Source organism: Malaclemys terrapin, chromosome 3 (assembly GCF_027887155.1).
Source record: "Malaclemys terrapin pileata isolate rMalTer1 chromosome 3, rMalTer1.hap1, whole genome shotgun sequence".
NCBI classification, from domain to species: Eukaryota; Metazoa; Chordata; order Testudines; family Emydidae; genus Malaclemys; species Malaclemys terrapin.
In genome coordinates, this window is record NC_071507.1 from 102,204,489 (window position 1) to 102,224,871 (window position 20,383).

At 42.1% G+C, this 20,383-nt stretch overlaps 1 protein-coding gene across 4 annotated transcripts in view; it reads left to right on the plus strand.

Annotated features, from left to right (window-relative positions):
- HIVEP2 (HIVEP zinc finger 2) overlaps positions 1-20,383 on the plus strand; it is a 202,410-nt gene that overhangs the window by 143,195 nt on the left and 38,832 nt on the right. The window contains exon 1 of one of the 4 annotated variants that reach the window (XM_054024452.1): positions 3,819-3,868. The exons of the other annotated variants lie outside the window; for them this stretch is intronic. The gene's annotated coding sequence lies outside the window, so the exon portion shown is untranslated. Of the gene's footprint in view, positions 1-3,818; positions 3,869-20,383 lie in introns of those variants that run through there. 4 annotated transcript variants of the gene reach the window in all.

Below are 20,383 nucleotides of genomic sequence, written 5' to 3' on the forward strand. Positions count from 1 at the left end.
TGGGCCTGACTGTACAGGTTGGGTGAACATTTCTTTTCAGTCTTATAAGGTTTATGAGAAATTCACTCACAACCCTAGCAAATTACACTGTGTTCTGTCTAAATATTTCACGTACTTTTGTTATAAGTAACACCAACTATTGCTAGAACTGAACGAGGTTAAAGAAAAAGTACTTACTCTGTTTTCTGAGTTAGTTGATTTAGTGCATTTGGCAGCACTTTCACAGTTTTCCCGGCATAATCAATCAGTTACTTTTCCCTCAGTATGTGGTTCTTTCACACAGTGTCAAGGGAGAACTTTTTTTTAAACAAATAGGACAATGTGATCATAAAACCACAAAAATTGGCAGGGAGACTCAGGACCTGAAAATACCTATAACTCATTTTTTAAATTAACCAGATTATAAACTGATGATATCCCTTTAATTCATTGAGCAATTACAGTACACTGTTTATGACATTGTCTGTGGTAAAGGAACTCTTATTGCTCAGTGTCCTGTACATAGCGATCCCCTGCAGTTCTGGAGTTACCCATCACATCAGGCAGGGTAGTCAATAGTTCAGAAGATTATGTATTAATTCTGTCTAAAAATTCATGTCCATTACAAAATGCATTTAAAATTATTTTCATTGCTATCATAGGCCTGTGACTGTAAGAAAATATTTTTTTTATGTTCCTATCAGTAAAGCCATCCACAAGCATTCAAGTCTGAGTCAATCCCCCCCCAAAATCATGACATTAGCTTTAAAATAATGAGATTTGACAACAATAACTCTTGGATGCTTTTTATGTGCCCTTTCAGGTTTTGAGCTTGTGGGGTTCAGATGAGTCAAATTTTCAGGATTCTTCTCTGAAATTATGAGGGCCAGAAACATACTTGAAAAATAATGAAAGCTGGGATTGTCATGTAATAACATGACTACAGGAGATGGGACTTTAAGAAAAATATCAAATATTGTGACATAGAATCACCAGAGTTATCAATATTGTATCAAGAGACCTGGACCTATGAGAAAATTATGTTTTATTCTGTGCATCAGTGGGAGGGTTTAAATAAGGATGAGCTATGTGAACCTTCACTCATTCCTTGAACTGTTCCCAAAACTTCCTTGAGGTTTGGGCCCAAATCATGCTAGATCATAGAGAAGACACTCTGCATGTGGATCTCTCCATTTCCACACAGATGGTGAGCTCAGCTGTCTGTTTTGCACTGTTCCCTTCCTCCTTCCCTCCTCCTAGAACCAGTAGAAGCCTTTTTGCACAGCCTGAGGTCAGTGCTGGAGGAGAGGGGTGTAGATTGAGCAGGCTGGATGTGGGCAGGAGACGACACATTATCTCATCCAGAGGGCCAGTGGAATTACTTTAGAAAAAAAGAACCCAAGCTGTGTTTACCTATTCTGTTGTCCCCACCCAGTGTTCCAAAAGGTTGGAGAGCAGTAGCAGTTGGGAAAGCGCTGACAATAAAAATGAAAGCAAAATAAATGGAACTCCTTTCTGAAGAACAGAGTCCTGGCTGTGTTCTGACTCACTATCATAGCACAGAGAAAGGGCACCAACAGGGCAGAATGTGAATGGCAAATAGAGCTAATGTTGATTTGGGGTGAGGGTTGTACATTAGCATGCAGGAGGGCCGTGGCGGGTCCTTGAAATGGGGTTGTAACATAAATCTTTCCAGAGACTTTATGGCACTTCTGTGAATTGGGGCCCTTATTGCTGTAGCGCGCTCATGTGCTGAAAACTCTCTCTGATAATGAGTTGGCTGATAATGGCATACTTTGCTTTTTTTGTTGGGAGCGACTGAATTTTAGAATAGATGCTCTCAGTTAAGGTATTTAAGGCTATGCTATTGGTACTGTAATAATATGTGTTGTTACCCTGTGTGCTAATGATAGTAAAGTAAACACTTAATAACTGTAGGGTAGTAAATATGGTATGTGAGTTATAAAAAGATTCCTATTAACAAACTGAACTCTTCCTTGCCTGATATAAGGGCTAGATCTTGCAGTCTTACTGCAGTGCTGGCTCAGGGGGGCCAGGAAAGCATATCTTCCCTCAGGACAGGTACATGCAATGCTACCAAGCCTGCAGACTCAGATACCCCCTGGAAGGTGATGGCCGTCCCATCCGGGGGAAACTGAAATGTTGGTGCGATATTAAGTGCTCAGGCTCTGGTGCTGTGTGGTGTGGAGGATCCAGGTGGTCTTTGCTGTCTGAGCTTTCTTACGAGGATGCTGGGCCTGATTCTCTGCTGCCTGGCACCTGTTGTCATTTACACCTGTCCAAAGCCAATGCAAAGCAGGGTGGATAAAAATCAATGATTTTTTTAAAAAAATCAAAAAAATTGGATTTTTTAATTTAAATTTTTTTGATAAAATGCTTTTTGAGGAAAAAACCTATCTAAAGATAGTTTTAATTAAGATACATTATAGCTCAAAGATATCTCATCATGGAATAGGGATTAGAAATTCTAATTCTATAGTATGAGATAATATATCCATGTAATGTTTAAGAAAAGTTTTGTAAATAAGTTCCAATAGTTCATGGATTAGGGACCCAATCTTATGGGGTTCCACAGGCTTCTGTATAGATTATTTAGGTTAATCTTTCTATCTACTCAAAGGGGCTCAGTGCTCAGTCTAGAAGATACCATCAGAGATGCTTAGTTTTGCAGTTCTCAAACAGTGGATTTGTGTCTCCAGAGGTAACATGCTTGTTGACAGCAAAAAATGTTTTAAATAAATAATATATATAGGTGAGAAATAACAGACCTCAACTCTATTGTCCCTCTGAAAATTTGTGTACACAGAGTCAGTCCCTTACCTCTCTCTAAAAGTGTGAAGTTTCAAAAAGTTCAATGAACAGAAGATTGTTGGGGGAGGAATAGATCTGGACAAGGAGAAGAAATCTGGAGATAAATGTGAGAAGTGAGAGACATATGCTTTTTTGTTAAAATATTATACGTTTGCTGTTGAAGAAAAAATCCAGAATACTTAACGTTGTTGTTTTAGTTAAATAAAACAATTTAAATGTCTGCCTGGTGGTGTTCTCCTCCTAATACAGCCTGGCAAGAAAATCCTCCAAATATTAATGATTAACCTGTTGAATTGGAGATAGTTCACTTCCCAATGACTTCATAAATATCTGCTTCAATTACCTTTGGTAAATGAAATAACCAAACAATCATTCATTTTCTGATATAGCCGTAAAACTAATCTGAAAAGTTTTCAAAATAAATCACTGTTAAAAATGTATAGTGTGTACCTTCTAAAAATGAAATCTACATCTATCTCTGAGTTGTGAAGAATATATATTAAGGTTATAACAACCAACAAGAATGCACTTGTATGTAGAAACCCATGATTAAATCGAATCTTCCTGACTAGTGATTTAAATCAAATCCACCCTGATGCAAAGTGGGTGTCAAATGCTGCCATTCTGATCCCAAAGCATTTGACACATACTTTGCCCAGATATAGCTCACTATGCTCAAAGGGCAAGGTGATAGCGAATCAGACCCTGGAAGCCCCTGGGGGATCAAGGTGTCTCCCCTTTGGGTCCTGGTCCTGGGTGAGACTGCCCATTGCCAGTTGTTCTGGTGGGTCTGGGGTTACAGCCGACAGCAGGTCTGGGTTTCATTCTCCCCATATTGGCATTAGCCCAAGTTGAGTGAATTGGAGCTTGGGGCATAGAAGTGGTAGCAGACGATGTTTTCCAGTCCTATTATTACTGTGAGACGGGGACATGCAGATTTCCTCCTTTTCCCCCAGAAAACCACTGAATGAGTTCATGGAGCAATGGATCTACTTGCTGGCCTCCTGAATATCTAGGATAGGGGAATGGCACTCTGAAACATGAGGAGGAGTCTGGGGTAAGTCCTTGAGACTTGAGGTAAATGGGAGAGCTGTCTGCAGACTGAGCATTCCCATGGAATGAAATGACTAACCCCCTTTCCTCGTGTGGCTGAACTGTTCTTTGGCACCACAGTTGACACAACTTGTCAGTCTCAACAGGGAGGCCAAGTACTGAATGGTCATGGAGACTGAATTACCTTCTCATACTCCAGATTGGCTCTGAGGCATACTGGCAGGGCAGCATGGGGAAGCTTGTTCTGTCACATCCTGTGCTACGCCTGTTCTGTGAATAAATAGAGGACACCGTTCTCTAGGGCTGTCAATACAGCAGTCTGCACAGGAACTAAGTTAGCTGAAAGATCTGAAAGAAAATGTATGTACCTTTCATATGTTTAATGTATGTGAAGCTGTTTCCTTATGATTGTAAGAAGCAATATCAGTGCTGTAATTGCAACAAGATACATGATTGTGTATTTGTACTGTAATTTTTCTTCATGGACTTACTATATTTCAGCCAATGACAAAAATATCCAGACTTATTTAATGAAACCTAATGAGCTAGCTTCATCTCTATCAATATAAAATTTATGTATTTGCTACTTTCATTGTATGGCGGTGGACAGCTGAGTGATAGATGGCAGTGCATTAACATTCTGTATATTGGATGCATGTAGCCCCTGAAATCCTTTCGCACTGTGACCTACTGCTTTCAAATTAGAGACAGATAAGGATATTCTGAAGGAGAAATTCCGTACTGTATTATGAAATTGAGTGCCTTAGAAAACAGGATTTTTGGGGCAGTATTTCATATACTTAGAGTTAGAAAACAGAGTACTGCAAATACTGCCATATAAGCAAATGTGGTAAATTTTGTTGGTGTGGGGTTTGTTTGTTTTTTGTAGCCTCCATTGTACTAATTAACTAGTTAGTTTTCCTAGCTTAGAAATTCTGGGCCACATTCTGATAACTTTGCACGTGCTGAAGTCAGTGAAAATACTCATAGAGCTACTCAGCAATGAGTAAGGGCACCAGTGTCTGGCTCTTTGTGAATAGAGCTGTCTCTGAATCATATTCTCAAGTGCACACTTCTATAAAAAGGGATTAAGTGAAACTAACAGGAACAAACAAACAAAAATACATTTTGTGGTAGCCAATGTGAGCTATTCTTCATTTATACTATCTAGATAAATTGCTCTCTCTCTCTCTAGTGGTAGCTAATGTTCTCTTACCTCCAGTTATCATTTCTGCAAAAAACAAATGTTTTTTATTTTATTCCTGACAGGATTAACAAGGTTACTAAACATTAGACACACCTGATAGGATTAACTTTACAGAACCCTTACTACACATATGTACCTATTCATATATATATATGTGTATATATATATATACACACATACACACACACACACACAGTATTGTATATGCTAGAAAACTATAAATCTCCTGTGAAAATATCCAAAGGTTACAGGTTCAGAGGTCCATAGCCTCAAGGCGTATGTGAGATACACTATAACAGTTTAAAATCCTCCAGTGACATTTACATAGGAATGCTGTAACATACAATAATGTGGCAAATATTATCAAGTGTTTCAACAGGATTAATACTTTCAACAAAGAGTTTGCAGCCAATAATGTTGCGTAACTTTCCTGATGCGGTCTAATAATCCTTTGAACCATGCTCTGTATCATGGAGGGCTTGTCAGAAAGTTTGCAAACTTACCTTTTAAAAATGGATCAAAACCAGTACACTAGGGAAATCCATGTGATGGTGCTTCTTCCCCTGACCCATTGATACGTTGCCAACTAGTTCAGAAATTGCAAATGTTTGAACCGGCCAGGAATCTCAGATCCAAGTTAGCAGCTATCTCCAGATGGCTGCACTCAGTTTTGTACTGACGCTTTATAGATTCTCAGTGGTTGCATACTTGGAGTCATGAGGAGTATTGTTCCACTTGTTTTTGCCAGAAATGTACAATGCATTGGTTGATAGGTTGGGACACATGGTATAGCTCAAATAAAGAGGAGATGGCAAAGGGGATAAAAATGGGAGAGGAAAGAGAGAAAGAAAAAGCAGCATGTTTTTCAGTAGCTTTTGTGTGTGTGTGTGTGTGTGTGTGTGTGCAGGCGCACGCATGTGCAGTGAATTTCAGCTGTTTGACTGGCAAATGTAATTTGATTTTAAGTCATGAACTTCATTGAGTTGTATCCAAGAAAGACACAGCTGAGCAATCTGCAGGAAGCAATCTTTTCCTAGAAACATGCAGCTCCAAACTGTACAAATTCTTCTGCCATTCATAAAATGTGTGTGCACTGCTAAACACAGACAGTCATTTACTGTTGAAGAGAGACTTGTGCATTTGCATCTTAAACAAAAGAACAACAAAAATGGATTTAGACTTTTAAAAGAAGAAAAAATGTATAATGTAAAGTTATCTAATGAAGCACCGGTGATAAGGACAGTTCATCATTTCTGGTACAGCTGTTTCCTGACATTTCTGCAAAATGTTGTGGAAAAATTAATGAAGGTTAGTTCAGTAATGGTTTCAAGCTTGGCTAGTGGAAAATATGAGCGTGTTTCTTTCCATAGTCAATTAAGAACAAGTTAGGCTATTTTTTCTATGGGGGAAGTGGTATGCAGTTTGTACTACACAGGAAATAGTAAACGACATCAGAGCAGCTGTGTGATAGCAACAGGTATGTGAAGAGCATGGGGAAGAGTCCCTCTCCTCTCACTTACCTTGGTTTTATTTAAGTGGAGTTATCCCTGCTTTACACTGGAGAGGAGAACCCAGTCTTGTAACCTGAGGCTGCTGCTACTCTTAAGCATGGCCGGTACTCCTCAGGATGTTCGACTCCAAAAATGTGTTTTCTTCATTTAAGTTTAGGAAAACAAAATGTGCATGTGTCAGTAGGATTTCCATTCTGCTGTGTGCCTATAATTGTATGTTGTCAATGTGTTATTCGAAGGAATACTCCTCTCTGAAGACAGTTGTAAGAGAAGTCAGGTGTAATGGGGACGGGAAGACTGTATGACACACATGAAACGATCAGTTGCACAACTGCTAGGGTTCATATGACACACACAGTGTGGTTTGAACGACTCCAACTAGCTCCTTTTAAGTAGGAAGCACAGGTTTCTTTAGCTGATCTCAGAATTTCATACTGCACCTAGTAACTTCTCAACATCTGCAATTTTTATAACAATACTAATATGTCTTTCAGTACATATGATATAAGCCCCACTTCTCCAATGGTGCCACTCCTCCTGTACAAAACAACAATAAAGATGGTAGATCTGGCTGCAGTCAAGGAATTCTGTGGGTGGCATAGAGCAATTGTAACTGCTCATACACCAGCACTTCTGCTGACTATCAGTTTAGGGGGTGTGGCAGCGGAACAGTGTGTAGCTGGGGCGCTCTTACTCTTGGCTGATCCCCCGTGGCTGTTGTGGCCACTTGGGGGCGCCCTAGGCAGCCATTGTAAATTCAAGCAGAACACAGGCTGCTCACATTTATGCCAGGGACCAGATGGGTGCCTAATGGCGCTAGGATTGGACTGGGGGCTCAGGGAACCCGTGGCTTAAAATCCTCTTTGCACGCTGTTAAGGCTGCTTCCCCACTCTGAACTTTAGGGTACAAATGTAGGGGCCTGCATGAAAACTTCTAAGCTTAACTACCAGCTTAGATCTGGTCCGCTGCCACCATTCCCAAGTGGATTCCCTTCCCTGGGAAGCCTTGAGAAACTCTTCACCAATTTCCTGCTGAATACAGATCCAAACCCCTTGGATCTTAAAGCAGGGAGAAATTAACCATCCCCCCCTCCTTCCTTCCACCAACTCCTGGTGAATACAGATCCAACCCCCTTGGATCTAAAAACAAGGAAAAAATCAATCAGGTTCTTAAAAAGAAGACTTTTAATTAAAGAAAAAAGGTAAAAATCATTTCTATAAAATCAGTATGGAAAATAACTTTACAGGGTAATCAAACTTAAAGAGCTCAGAGGACTTCCCTCTAGCCTCAGGTTCAAAGTACAGCAAACAGAGATAAACACTCTAGTAAAAGGTACATTTACAAGTTGAGAAAACAAAGTAAAACTAACACGCCTTGCCTGGCTGTTTACTTACAAGTTTGAAATATGAGAGACTTGTTTAGAAAGATGTGGAAAACCTGGATTGATGTCTGGTCCCTCTCAGTCCAAAGAGCGAACGAACTCCCAAACAAAGAGCACAAACAAAAGCCTTCCCCCCACCAAGATTTGAAAGTATCTTGTCCCCTTATTGGTCCTTTGGGTCAGATGCCAGCCAGGTTACCTGAGCTTCTTAACCCTTTTACAGGGAAAAGGATTTTGGAGTCTCTGGCCAGGAGGGATTTTATAGTACAGTACACAGGACAGCTGTTACCCTTCCCTTTATAGTTATGACACACGCTCTCTTCAGATTTGCACTGTGCAGTCCTTGGATGTACCAGTAAATCAAGACCATCATCTTTGGACCATTTATATACTTTAATTTATTTGCATTTAATATATCCAAACAGACTTGCAATATTTATGTTGTCAGGCAGGAGATGCGTATATGACAGCATTGACCAAGCTAATCAAAATAGAATACTTTGGGTCAACTTCAGCTGTGGTGTAAGTGGACCCAATCCCCGCGTGGAGTTGTGCTCACTTACCTCAGAGCTGACTTTGGTCTGTTCCCTTTTGTTTGTTTACTTCAGAATATTAACCCTCCCCCAAAATGCACATTGCTCCCCATTAAAACCAAAAATTTAAATGTACTATTTTTATTCCCCGTCATCCATCCTAGTTGTATGGCTTACTGTATTTTCTCCCACCCATTTCCTGCGTTTTCCCAGTGGGCCGAATGTTGATGCCTACTGGCAGCATGTCATAGTGCTGCTCCTGCTGAAGACTTCCTGACAGAAGTTATGTGCCAGCGTTGACCACAGATTCAGCAGCCTGCTCTGCCCGAGCCGTGTGAGGTTCACCTTTATGTTGGTTTCTTTACCGTTTTCAGAAGTCAAAGGTTAGCTGGCAGATGAGCACCCAGAAGTTCTGCTAATCTGATTGTAATACAACTTCTTATTTTCTTTTTTTTTTTAATTAGGAAAGCTTCAACAGCATTGAGACAGCTCTAGGCTTGGACTTCTAGACTCGAATCACACCTGGAAAAAGTTTTCTTGTGCTTAGTAGTAATGAAGCTGCGTGTGATTTGCATTGGGATGGGTGAAATTATTTCACTAAATAATTTAATCGCAGAAAAATACAGTTTGGGATTGACTAAAACTGTTTGTGAATTTGGTGAATAGTTTTGGCCAAAAAAAAAAAAAAAAAAAAAAGGCGGTGTGGGGGAAATTCCAAAAAAGTCAGAATGTTTCATTTTGACATTTTCTAAGAGAAACATTTTGACTTTTCATTTCTTTTGTTTCTAAATTTAGCTAGATTTAACTAAAAAATAGGGTAAAAAAATCCCCCAGAATTAATTGACACTTTTTGTTTGTCCCAAAACAAACTTTTTTTATTTTTCATTTCAGCAAGAAAAACCAAAAAATTGTTGTTACTCATGTGCTTAGAGTAAGCACATGGGTAATGATTGTAGGATCTGGGCCTAAATCTTGTAACACATCCAATGTGGGAATTCTGAATGTATGCGTTCTGACATGAACTGTTTTCAGACTATTCAAAGTGAGGGTCAGGCATAGAGCTGATAGGGAATTTTCTGTCAAAATGATTTGTTGATTGAAAATGCAGTTTTCACAAAATCAAAATTTTCTGTAGGCAAATTTCCAGTTTTGCTAACATTTTTCTGTTTTCTTTGTGAAAATCAAAATGAAATATTTCATTTTCGGTCAGTTTGATCCAAATCAAAACTTTTTGGTTTGTTGAACTGAACCAAAATGTTGTGTTTCAAGTCGGTTCAACATTCAACTACATCTTCTTAATGTGCTGCAGAGACTCATGGAAGTGGTAGTTCAAGTGCTTCCATGCTTCTTTTTCTCTTTTATGGGCTGAACTCCTTGGCTGGATTACATCTCCCATGATGCACCATCGTCTTCCCTTTGACAAAAATATTATTCTGTGCCGCTAACTTAACATTAATATACTGGCACAGACACCCAAAAGCCCACCTTTTAACTATATCGGCAGTAAGGTACCACATTAGATAATAATATATAAATGTGAGAATCTATGAGCTGGAATAACACTAAGGTCTAGTCATCTTCCTTCTCAATCTTCTCTCTTTATTCTTTTCATATGATTCCTACCATTTCTGTAATATTCCCTTACTATGCTGCTTTTTTGTTTCTGCCACCCCGAATTTAACCAGATAACGTGATCCTGACTAGGTCAGCACTTTACTTTTGAACACTAGCTGCTGGATCTCGATCTTGCTTTTGCTTCTGAGAGGAAGGGAGTAATGATTCCTAAACAGTCTAATTGGCTTTCAAAGCAAAAACATCTGCTGGAAATAGAACTTGTTGACGGTGTCTGTTAGCCAAGAGACCATGCTTTGTCCTCCTCAGAGGGTGCTGCTGAACTCTTATTCGTGTCAGAACTAGGTTCAGGAGGGATGATGGATCACTCAACTGTCTGGAGAGTTGTAAGATAAAGACAAAAGACTGTAATGAAAGATTAAATCAGAGTGGCATTGAGATTTCAACTTGGTTATGGATTCTTGTATTCATTATCAAATCTCTTGTCCATCACTTTGAAAGCCAGTTGTTTAGTTCAGTTAAGACTCTGCTATTACATGAGTGCAAAGTACAGTTCTCCCTTACTGGAAATAAATCAACACCCTGGCATATTTAGGGTGTGTGCAATTTCCAAGTACCTCTTTGGGGCCGCTGAAATATTTTGAATAAAATCTTACGATATTAGCAGATTATATACCAGAATAACAGTTTTGCTGTCAGGGTGTTATCTACAGGAACTTTATTTCCCTGGGGGGGAGGGATGCGGGGGGGATGCATTTAGATGAAAATACACAGATCTGTGTGATTTTGTTTTAATTTGTCACTGTATGGCAATTCATGTTTTGGTTTTTTTTAGTAGTGTCTCTAAATGTGCATTGATAGTCACACAGGGCAGGAAGATTAGGACATTACATTGTCTTTTTCTGGTTGGTGTCAGAGGTACAGTGTACGTTAAAAACAAAACCGGAATTGCATAGTGTTTGCCTCCAATTAAAGCAGAGTCCATTTTTTATTTTTATTTTTGTTTAAATTAAGGAGCAAAAACAACATTCCTCTGCTTTGATCTACATTGGTTTGTAGGTTAAAAAAAAAATTATATTTATTTATTTTTGCTCAAAATTATGTTTCCTAAAAGCATGTAAAAGAAACTGATGGATGTTCAGTAAATATGGACCTGGTCATCTAACCTTTTAAAAATGCGATGCAGCAGTTGTACTTAGGATATGCCCATATAAGTTATCTACATCTAAGAGAATGTCAGATGCAGTTAGCCTGCTTACTTTTGTGACTTGGCAGCAGTAGCTGGAAATCTGATGGCTTCAGCCTTTCTAGGCATGAGGTAGACAGAATGAATGTAAAGTAGTGTGGTATGAGTATTCAAGGAAAGTGTACAAATTAATTCTCAATTTTAAAAAAATCATCTTAAGGGAGATTGAGTGCTGACATTGAACTATTAAATAAAAGTAGACCTGGTGTGAATTTTACCAAATGTAGGATAGAGTCATATACTTTGTCCTTGTTATAAGCTTCTTGAGGAAAATACTCCCACTCAGATAGAAATTCACTGTAAACAACTTTCTTGCTCTTATACTTGAAGTATTTTTGAAGATGCGGTAGCTCTTGGAAGGAGCAAAATGCACCATGCAATAACATGACCTTATGTTGCGTTGACATTTTTAGATTTGGAATGTGACATGCTGGAAACTGGGAGCGGTGGGTGGAAGTGGAGCTAAGCTGGAGCCTGGATGGCTGTGTTTGTGTGGAGTACTGTACTGAAACTGAATAATGCTAACTATTTATCTAGCTAAAATCAAAATCAAGTTGCAGATTGACATGGAGTTATTGTGTACTGCCTTGTGAGCTTCTAAGAATTTTCAACAACCTGGGCCAAAACAAAGGAGGCCACACTGAAATCTGTCAAACCCCAAACCACAGCCGCCCAACTTGCGTCAGAAACTCCTGATGCTGCAGCAGGTCAGCTTCCCCCACACCTGTGAGTCAGGAAGAATCTATTAAAGGAAGCGTTTATTGGATTTAGTCAGTTGGGAGATAGACAACGTGCAGTTGTGGAGGACATTGTGGAAAACAAATTGGAGCCTTTGGCCACACAAATGACAGACTTGGAGGAACGAGTAAATATCACTGAAAAACAGAAGGACTCCGAGGAAAAAGTAATTTGTTTGCACAAGGTAGCTTAATATGATTTTAAACAATCCACTCTCCTTTCCACTAAAAGTATCGCAGCTCTTGAGCTGGAAACAAGGGGAGATCCAAAATGGAGAAAAGAAATATTGGGATGGTGGGCGTTCCAGCCCTGCTGATTTTGCTACTCAGGCCCTCCTAGATCTGAAGACTGAGGAACACACTGTCTGCATTTTCCTTACAATCTTCTGTCCTTGGAGCACTCGTGTCGACTAGACTGGTGCCTGGCATTTCACCCAAAAGGCCCACATGGGCTGGCCAGATCTGCAGAGAGCTTGACTGCTCTCATTTCCCGTCAAAGTGAGTGGTATATGAAAGCACGCAAGGGGATGCTTTCCATCTTGCAAGACTGGACTGATTCAACTCCTATTTAAACCAGTGAAGGCTCTGGGATTGGGGAGGAGCTGGGGAAAAGCTTCAGCAGCTCCCTGAACTACACTACATAGTTTTATCAACGAAAGTCAGGTTTTGTCAATGAAACAGTGGAGGTTTACACACTACAAAGCTACTTTTACCAACAAAACTCTCCTGCTGTGCTGCCAAAAGAAAACCACCCCAAAGAGAGACATAGATCTTTTTGTGGCAAAATTATATCGACAAACTGTCAGTGTAGACACCACGCTTGGTTTTGTCACTGTAAATGGCCTCCAGGAGGTATCCCACAATGCCCATCCTGACCACTCTGGTCAGCAGTTCAAACTCCTCTGCCCCTCATCCAGGTACACAGGCATCCAACCCTCCCCCTTTAAAGGCTTGGGAATTTTGGAAATTCCACTTCCTGTTTGCTTGGCGTGGAGAGCTCACATCACACCTTCCCAGTGGCCCACGGCAGCTCCCCGCAGTAAATGCTCTCATGCTTGCAGCACATCCGAGTTGCTGGATCTGCTGGCCTGTGGTGAGAGAAGGCTGTGCAGTCCCAGCTCCATTCCAGCTGTCGGAACTTCGATACCTACGGTCAGATTTCTTGTGGTTTGTGTGATAAGGGCTACAAATGGGACACGCAGCAGTGCTATGCGATAGTAAAGGAGCTGAGGCAAGCATACCAGAAGGCAAGGTAGGCAAACAGTTGCTCTAGTACTGCGCTGGAAACCTGCCGCTTTTATAAGGAGCTGGACACCATCCTTGGCAGTGACCCCACCGCCAAGAGCCCTGTGGATACCTGGAGGTGGCGGACAGTGGATCTAACCCCAAGGACAAAGTTGTGGACAAGAAGCTCAAGTTGGAGGACGATGAGGAGCACACACCTGTATCATTCGGTGGCACCATGAGTCAGGACCTCATTTCCACTCCGGAAGGGTGTAGCCAGTCCTAGCAATCTGTCTCTGGTGTGCATGATGCAGGAGAGGAGAGTCCTGGTAAGTGATCTTTTGGAGTTGATGCTGCTTGGTTTTATGAGGTAGAGCTTAGGTTCCCTCTAAGCTGCGCGGCCATGCAGCAGGCTATCAAGGGCCATGCAGGCAGGGAGAGGTGTCTCTCCCCTGGCCCCAGCCCCAGAGCTGCCATGGCTGGGGAAAGGCACTCTCCCCCAGCCCCGGGCTGCTGCGGCGAGAGAGGGCTGGGGGGAGTTCTCTCTCCCCGCTGCAGCCCTGGGGCAGCCTGCACTCCAAGCTCCTCATCCCCAGCTCCCCCCAGAGCCCTCACCTCCTCATATCCCAATCCTCTGCCCCAGCCCTGAGCCCGCTTCCGCACCCCAAACCCCTCATCCCCAGCCACACCCCAGAGCCCACACCCCCATCCAGATCCCTCATCCCCCAGCACCCCAACTCTCTGCCCCAGATCTGAGCCCCCTCCTACACTCTGAACCCCTAAGCCCCACCCCCACCACACATCGCCTCCATATTGGTGCGCATAACAAATTTCATTCCACACATGGATGTAAAAAATTGGAGGGAACATTTGATAGAGCTGTCCTTTGCTTTGTATATTCTAGAAGTGAGTGAAGGGATAGAAATAGCTGTGTTTGAGTGTGCCCCACATTCCCCTGAGCAGTTAAGCAATGCAGCAGAACAGCGTGTTAATGCACACCGAGATTTCACGGGAATCCTCCAGAGACATCTCTAGGAAACTTTCCTGCAGATACTCCCCAATCCTCTGCTGAAGATTCCTTGGCAGAGCTGCTTTGTTCCATTCCCCCATTGTAGGAAACTTTCCTGTGCTACTCGGCAATCACTTATGCAGGTACAAAAGCGGCATACAGACGAGCAGCATAGGGACTGGGTCTGAACCCATACGCATGCAGGAGATGCATCTGTGCATCCTTGTTTATCCCGGAGTGATATGTCAGCTTCAATCACCCCGCACCTGTGGAAAATAGTGGCAGAATTTACAATATTGTCCCTAGTCACCTACATTGATCCCCTTAAAAAACCACCTAGACACTTTGCCTCAGCTTGAATGCCCAACCCTCCCACCCAGACCGAACTCACCATGTTTAGGGTATTCGCCAAGATGTGTGCTTGCCAAGGGACAATGAGAAAGTGATTGGTATGTTAAAAGAGGTATATTTTACTAGAGTGATTCATTACTGTGCGTGAACTAGCAGTCATGCTTCTGTGTATTGTTTCTTGTGCCCTTCAGAGGAACCTCTTACACACTGGTGGAGCACCTCTGCCAGATAAGGAAGCAACCAAAGCAGAGCAAAGAGGACATGTTCTGAGAGGTGCTACAGTTCTCAGAGGCCGAAAAAAGAGAACGCAGGGAGTGGAGAGAGACCCTGAAGGAAAAATTTAAAATAGAAAAACAGGACATAAAGGAGAGTGAGGAGCACATTATAAAGGACCAGGAGTGGATGATAAAAGTGATGGAGGAGCAAACAAAGATGTTGAAGTTCCTAATCATGCTCCAGGCAGAACACACACGTGCTCTGCCACCCCACCCCCCGCAGCCGATACAGAACTGCTCTCCATGCCCTTTCCAAACTTCTCCCACACATTCCTTGCAACTTCCCGGAATTTCTCAGTACCCTGTTCACTCCACCTCCTCAGAAAGATTCCAAAATGATAGCTGGATTTACACACAAATATGAAAGCCTACACTGCCCTGCACTGTTATCTCCCTTCCCACCAAGCCTTTTGTGTATGCTGTTAATTGGTATTTAATAAAAACAAACTCTCTGAAAGACAACCAATCTTTATTTGTCTGGTGGTTTGATCATTTGCTTGACTACAAACCCTGGTCATGAATCATCACAATTTTCATGCAAGGCAGCAAGTTAGCAAAGCATGGCAGACTGCTGTATAGAAAGACACATCACTGGGGCTCATTATCAAAATGTTGCCTCAAAGCCTCCCTGGTTTGAATAGCCCTCCATTGATCCCCTCTAATAGCCCTGTTATCTGTCTGCTCAAATTCAGGACCCAGGTGATCTGCCTCTGCGCTCCACCCCAGAGGAAAATTTTCACCCTTAGCCTCACAAATATTATGGAGCGTGCAGCAGGATGCTATGACCATGGGAATGTTTTCCTCATTTAGATACAACCTGCCATAAAGGCAGTATCAGCACATTTTTAATTTGCCAAAGGCACATTCCAGGGTCATTCTGCACCTGCTCAGCCTGTTGTTGAAGCGCTCCTTGCTGCTATCCAGATTTCCTGTGTATGGCTTCATGAGCCATTAGAGTAAGGGGTACACTGGGTCTCCCAGGGTCACTATGAGCATTTCAATATCCCCCATTGGAATCTTCTAGTTGTGAACGAAAGTCCCTGCTTGGAGCTTTCTGTACAGGCCAGTATTCCTGAAGATGCATGTGTCATACACTTTCCTGGACCACCCCGTGTTGATGTCAGTGAGACACCCAGGGTGATCTGCAAGTACTTGTAATACCATAGAGAAGTACCCGTTCCTATTGATGTACTCCATCACAAGGTGGCCCGGGGCCAAAATTGGGATATGCGTGCCAGCTATCGCCCTGCCGCAGTTATGGAATCCCATTGCCGCAGAGCCATCCACTATTTCCTGCACGTTGCCAAGAGTCACAGTCCTTCATAGCAGGATGTGATTAATGGCCCTGCACACTTGTGTTAACACAGCCCCAATGGTCGACTTCCCCACTCCAAACTGATTTGCAACTGAGCGGTAGCAGTCTGGAGTTGTGATCGCCATGTGCTTCTCCACTGAAAGGCAGCTCTCATTCTGGTGTCCCTGTGCCGCAGTGCTGGGGCGAGCTCCGCATAAAGTTTAGGGAAGGTGGCTTTGCGCATCCGAAAGTTCTGTAGCCACTGTTCATCATCTCAGACCTGCATAACGATGCGATCCCACCACTCTGTGTTTGTTTCGCAAGCCCAAAGTGACAGTCCACCATGTTCAGCTGCCTCATGAATGCCAAAAGTAATCTGGTGTTGTTTCTTTCCATGGCACACAGCAGGTCAGGCAACCCTGATTCCTGTTCAGACTGGAAGCTCATGATATATAGCATGCCCATCCACGATGTGTTCATAACAGTGACCACTACAGTAGAGAGCAGTGCGGGATCCATCCTTTCAGACAGAGATGGCAGGTGCACAGTAAGCAGGGGTCATTGAAAAACGCCGTGAAATGCAGTCGGAAGCCCATGGAACGCTGGGATGGAAAGAACTGCATCATGGGAGGTTGAGCCCACATCCATGATGCACTGCGATCCACTCTGTCTTCCCACAACTCCTAGCTGTAAAAGGTGGCGAGTAGTACATTGGGATAGCTACCCACAGTGCACTGCTCTCACAGCACCGAGTGTGGATGCACTCTGCCTACAGAAGGGGCTTAGTGTGAACAAGCACAACTGATGTAATTTTACCAGTTTTTGATTGTGTGCTTAACTTGGGCCAATAAAACTCTGAAATGTAGACAAGGCCTAAAAGACTCCAGCAGAGGGAAAAGAGGGCATGCGGGGGCTCCTTACTGCCAGAGTTTTTCACTGACATGTAGCGACACATCACAGTATGGACACAGACTGCTTTGCACTGCCGCATATGGCTATACATACCCTACATGCTGCTGCAAGGCATGTGCAGTGTAGACGTAGTCTTAGTGTGAAGAACTGTACTTTAAATAATTATTTGCAAAGCAGTTCTCAGTGCACTCCTGTTACTTTACTAAGCAGTTGTATATATTCAGAGTATAAGTCAGTTCCCATCTTAAAATTAGTGCTACAATGCACTCAAGATCAAGGAAAAAGATAAATTGTTATCCTGAAATATGAATCGATCTGCTTTGAGAAAATTTATGAGGGGAAAAACAGACTGATATCTTCTTAGCTTTGAAGTTTTGCAGATCAGAAATAAGAGGCTGAATTTTGGGTCAAACATCTGTAATACTCTCATGCTATAAAATAGTACCAGCTTGTGAAGATATGAACAGCAATTCGTCTAGCTTGTTCTAATGAACAGGGAGCACTTTGGAGGTGCTAGTAGAGCAATTATTTAGGATCCATGGTGTAGGAATGGCATGGGGGAGTGGTGCTTGGGGTTATCAAAGATACCAGAAATAAATCAGAAGTAAAATTTTCTTCTTAAATTTAGAGAGCAAGAGAAGTGTTCAGATGATGAGCTGCAGTAGGGGAAAAGAATCGAACAAGGGTCTGTTGCTGAGTAGTAGTTGGGTCATGACTGAGGCACCTGCTTAATTCAGTCTAGCAGAGGTGTAGGTGACCTTTCTCATGTATTAAGAAGACGCATCAGAAGAACTGTAATTTTGCAAGTCTAGCTTCAGTCTAGTAAGGGAGTAGAAGCAATCTCCTAGTGCAGTTTCAGCTGTGGAATTTATGTGTTGGCAGTATTATTATTATTTATAATATTGTAGCAGCTAAGAGCCCCAAACATAGGCCAGGACCCCCATTGTGCTAGGCGGTGTACAAACATAGAACAAAAAGTTACAATCTAGTAAGTGTCCTGAAATATTTTAGCTTCACCTTTCTTGTAGGAAAGAAAAAATCTGAGCGATTAGAGTGCTCTGGGCACATGTAAGCATTTTTGTTTTGCGTGTGTTTTGACTGCAGTGTTTGCAGTTCATTTTTGTTTACCATAAGACAGCGTTACAGTGGCCTTCCCTACTGGTGCTAGTACAATTCAGAGTGAAAAGAGGAGGCTAATATTAAATGCATCTTGAAGCATAGAGTAAGATCAGCAGTGGAAACCTGAGTACTGTTAACGATGAAATCTGAGTTTAGTTAATATCTTATAGTTATTATTTCAGTCAGGCAGCTATCTCATATTTCTCATCTTTTAACCTGAGGATCCCTGTTAAACTGATCTGTTTCACTATAGCTTCTCTCCCATCACATCCCCTCTCCCCTTGTAATAAAAATAATAATAGCCAGACCACCTTGTTGGCCTCCTTTTGGGGGGTCTGATCTTTCTCAGTGTAACAGCAAGATCAGTATACATATTAATAAATTAAATAAGAGGGGGGCTGAGGGTAGGATATGTGATCAACGGATGAAAAAGCAAAATGTTAATTATACAAGACACTTAACTGGTCCTGCCCTTTCACCAACAACGAGGATGTATGTCAGTGTATAGGACAAGCCGTGCCTATGGCGATGTAGTTCTCACAGCCAAACAGGTCTTCTTTGTGGAAAAAAAAATTGCATTAGGAGCCAAGCTGCCTGCCTACAGTAACTGTCAATAAAACGTTAACCCTTACCTTTGTGGAGATGATGTGTAGACTGCGCCTACTCCATTTGCTTTGGAGATTCTGGACTAGATTCAGAGATGACATAAATGGTAGTGTACATTATACATCAGTAGTGGGAGGGAAGTATAAATTGGTGAAAATGACACCATTCAAGGATAGGAAGGTGAGATTGTCGCAAGAAAAGCAGCCAACAGGAGGTTGTAAGAAGGTTTAAGATAGAGCAGCCCCTCACCATGTAATATTATAACTTCTTACTGCCTCTTGTTGGTTTCTGTTTCAACCTCAATCTTCTGTCTCCTAATGGTGCAAGTTACACCACTTACCCCCAGTTACCCACACCTAACATACATAACCATTTATGTGTAATGTGGCCTCTGAATTTGGCCTTTTATTGTATAGGAACATAAGAATTTCCAGACTACATCAGACCCATGTTCCATCTAGTCCAGTATTCTGACTCTTACTGTGGCCAGTACCAGATGCTTCAGAGAAAGGTGTGAGAGACCCTGCAGTGGGCAATTAGGAAATAACCTGTCCCCAGAGAACGTTTCTTTCCAACACCCATTAAATAGAGACCTGGCTTTCACCGAAACAGAAATAGAAGTTATGTACTCTTGTCCATACACTATTTAACATTTTTATCATTGACCTGGAAGAAAACATAAATTCATCATTGATAAAGCTTGCAGATGACACTCAGAAGAGGGACTGGGAAATAATGAAGAGAACAGATCAATGATTCAGAGCGACCTGAATCGGTGAACTGGGTGCAAGATAACTAAATGTAAATGTATACATCTGGGAACAAAGAAGGTAGTCCATACTTACAGGACGGGGGCCTCTGTCCTGGGAAGTAGTGACTCTGGAAAAGACGTGGGTTTCATAGTGGGTAATCATCTGAATATGAGCTCCCAGTGTGACACTGTGGCCGATGCGATCCTGGGATTTATAAACAGAGGAATATTGAATAGGAATAGATAAATTTTTTACCTCTGTCTTTGGCACTGGTGCAACCACTGCTGGAATCCTGTGTTCAGTTCTGGTGCCCACAATTCAAGAAGGATGTTAACAAATTGGAGAGGGTTCAGAGAAGAACCACAAAAATGGTTGAAGGATTGGAAAACATGCCTTAGAGTGTATGTCTACACTGCAATTAAACACCCGCGGCTGGCCCGTGTCGGAGCACTTGGCTTGGGCAATGGGGCCATTCAATTGTGGTGTAGACGTTCAGGCTTGGGTTGGAGCCTGGACTCTGAGACCCTATGAGGGGGGAGGGTTTACATTGCAATTAAACAACCCATAGCCCAAGTCCACTGACACAGGCCTACGTGGGTGTTTAATTGCAGTGTAGACATTCCCACAGTGATAGACTTAAGGAATTCAGTCTATTTTGCATAACAGAGAAAGGGTTTAACAATATCCAATGGCTGGAAGTTGAAGCTAGGTAAATTCAGACTGGAAATAAGGCATCTTTTTAACCAGGAGGGTGATTAACCATTGGAAAACCTTACCGGGGGTTGTGGT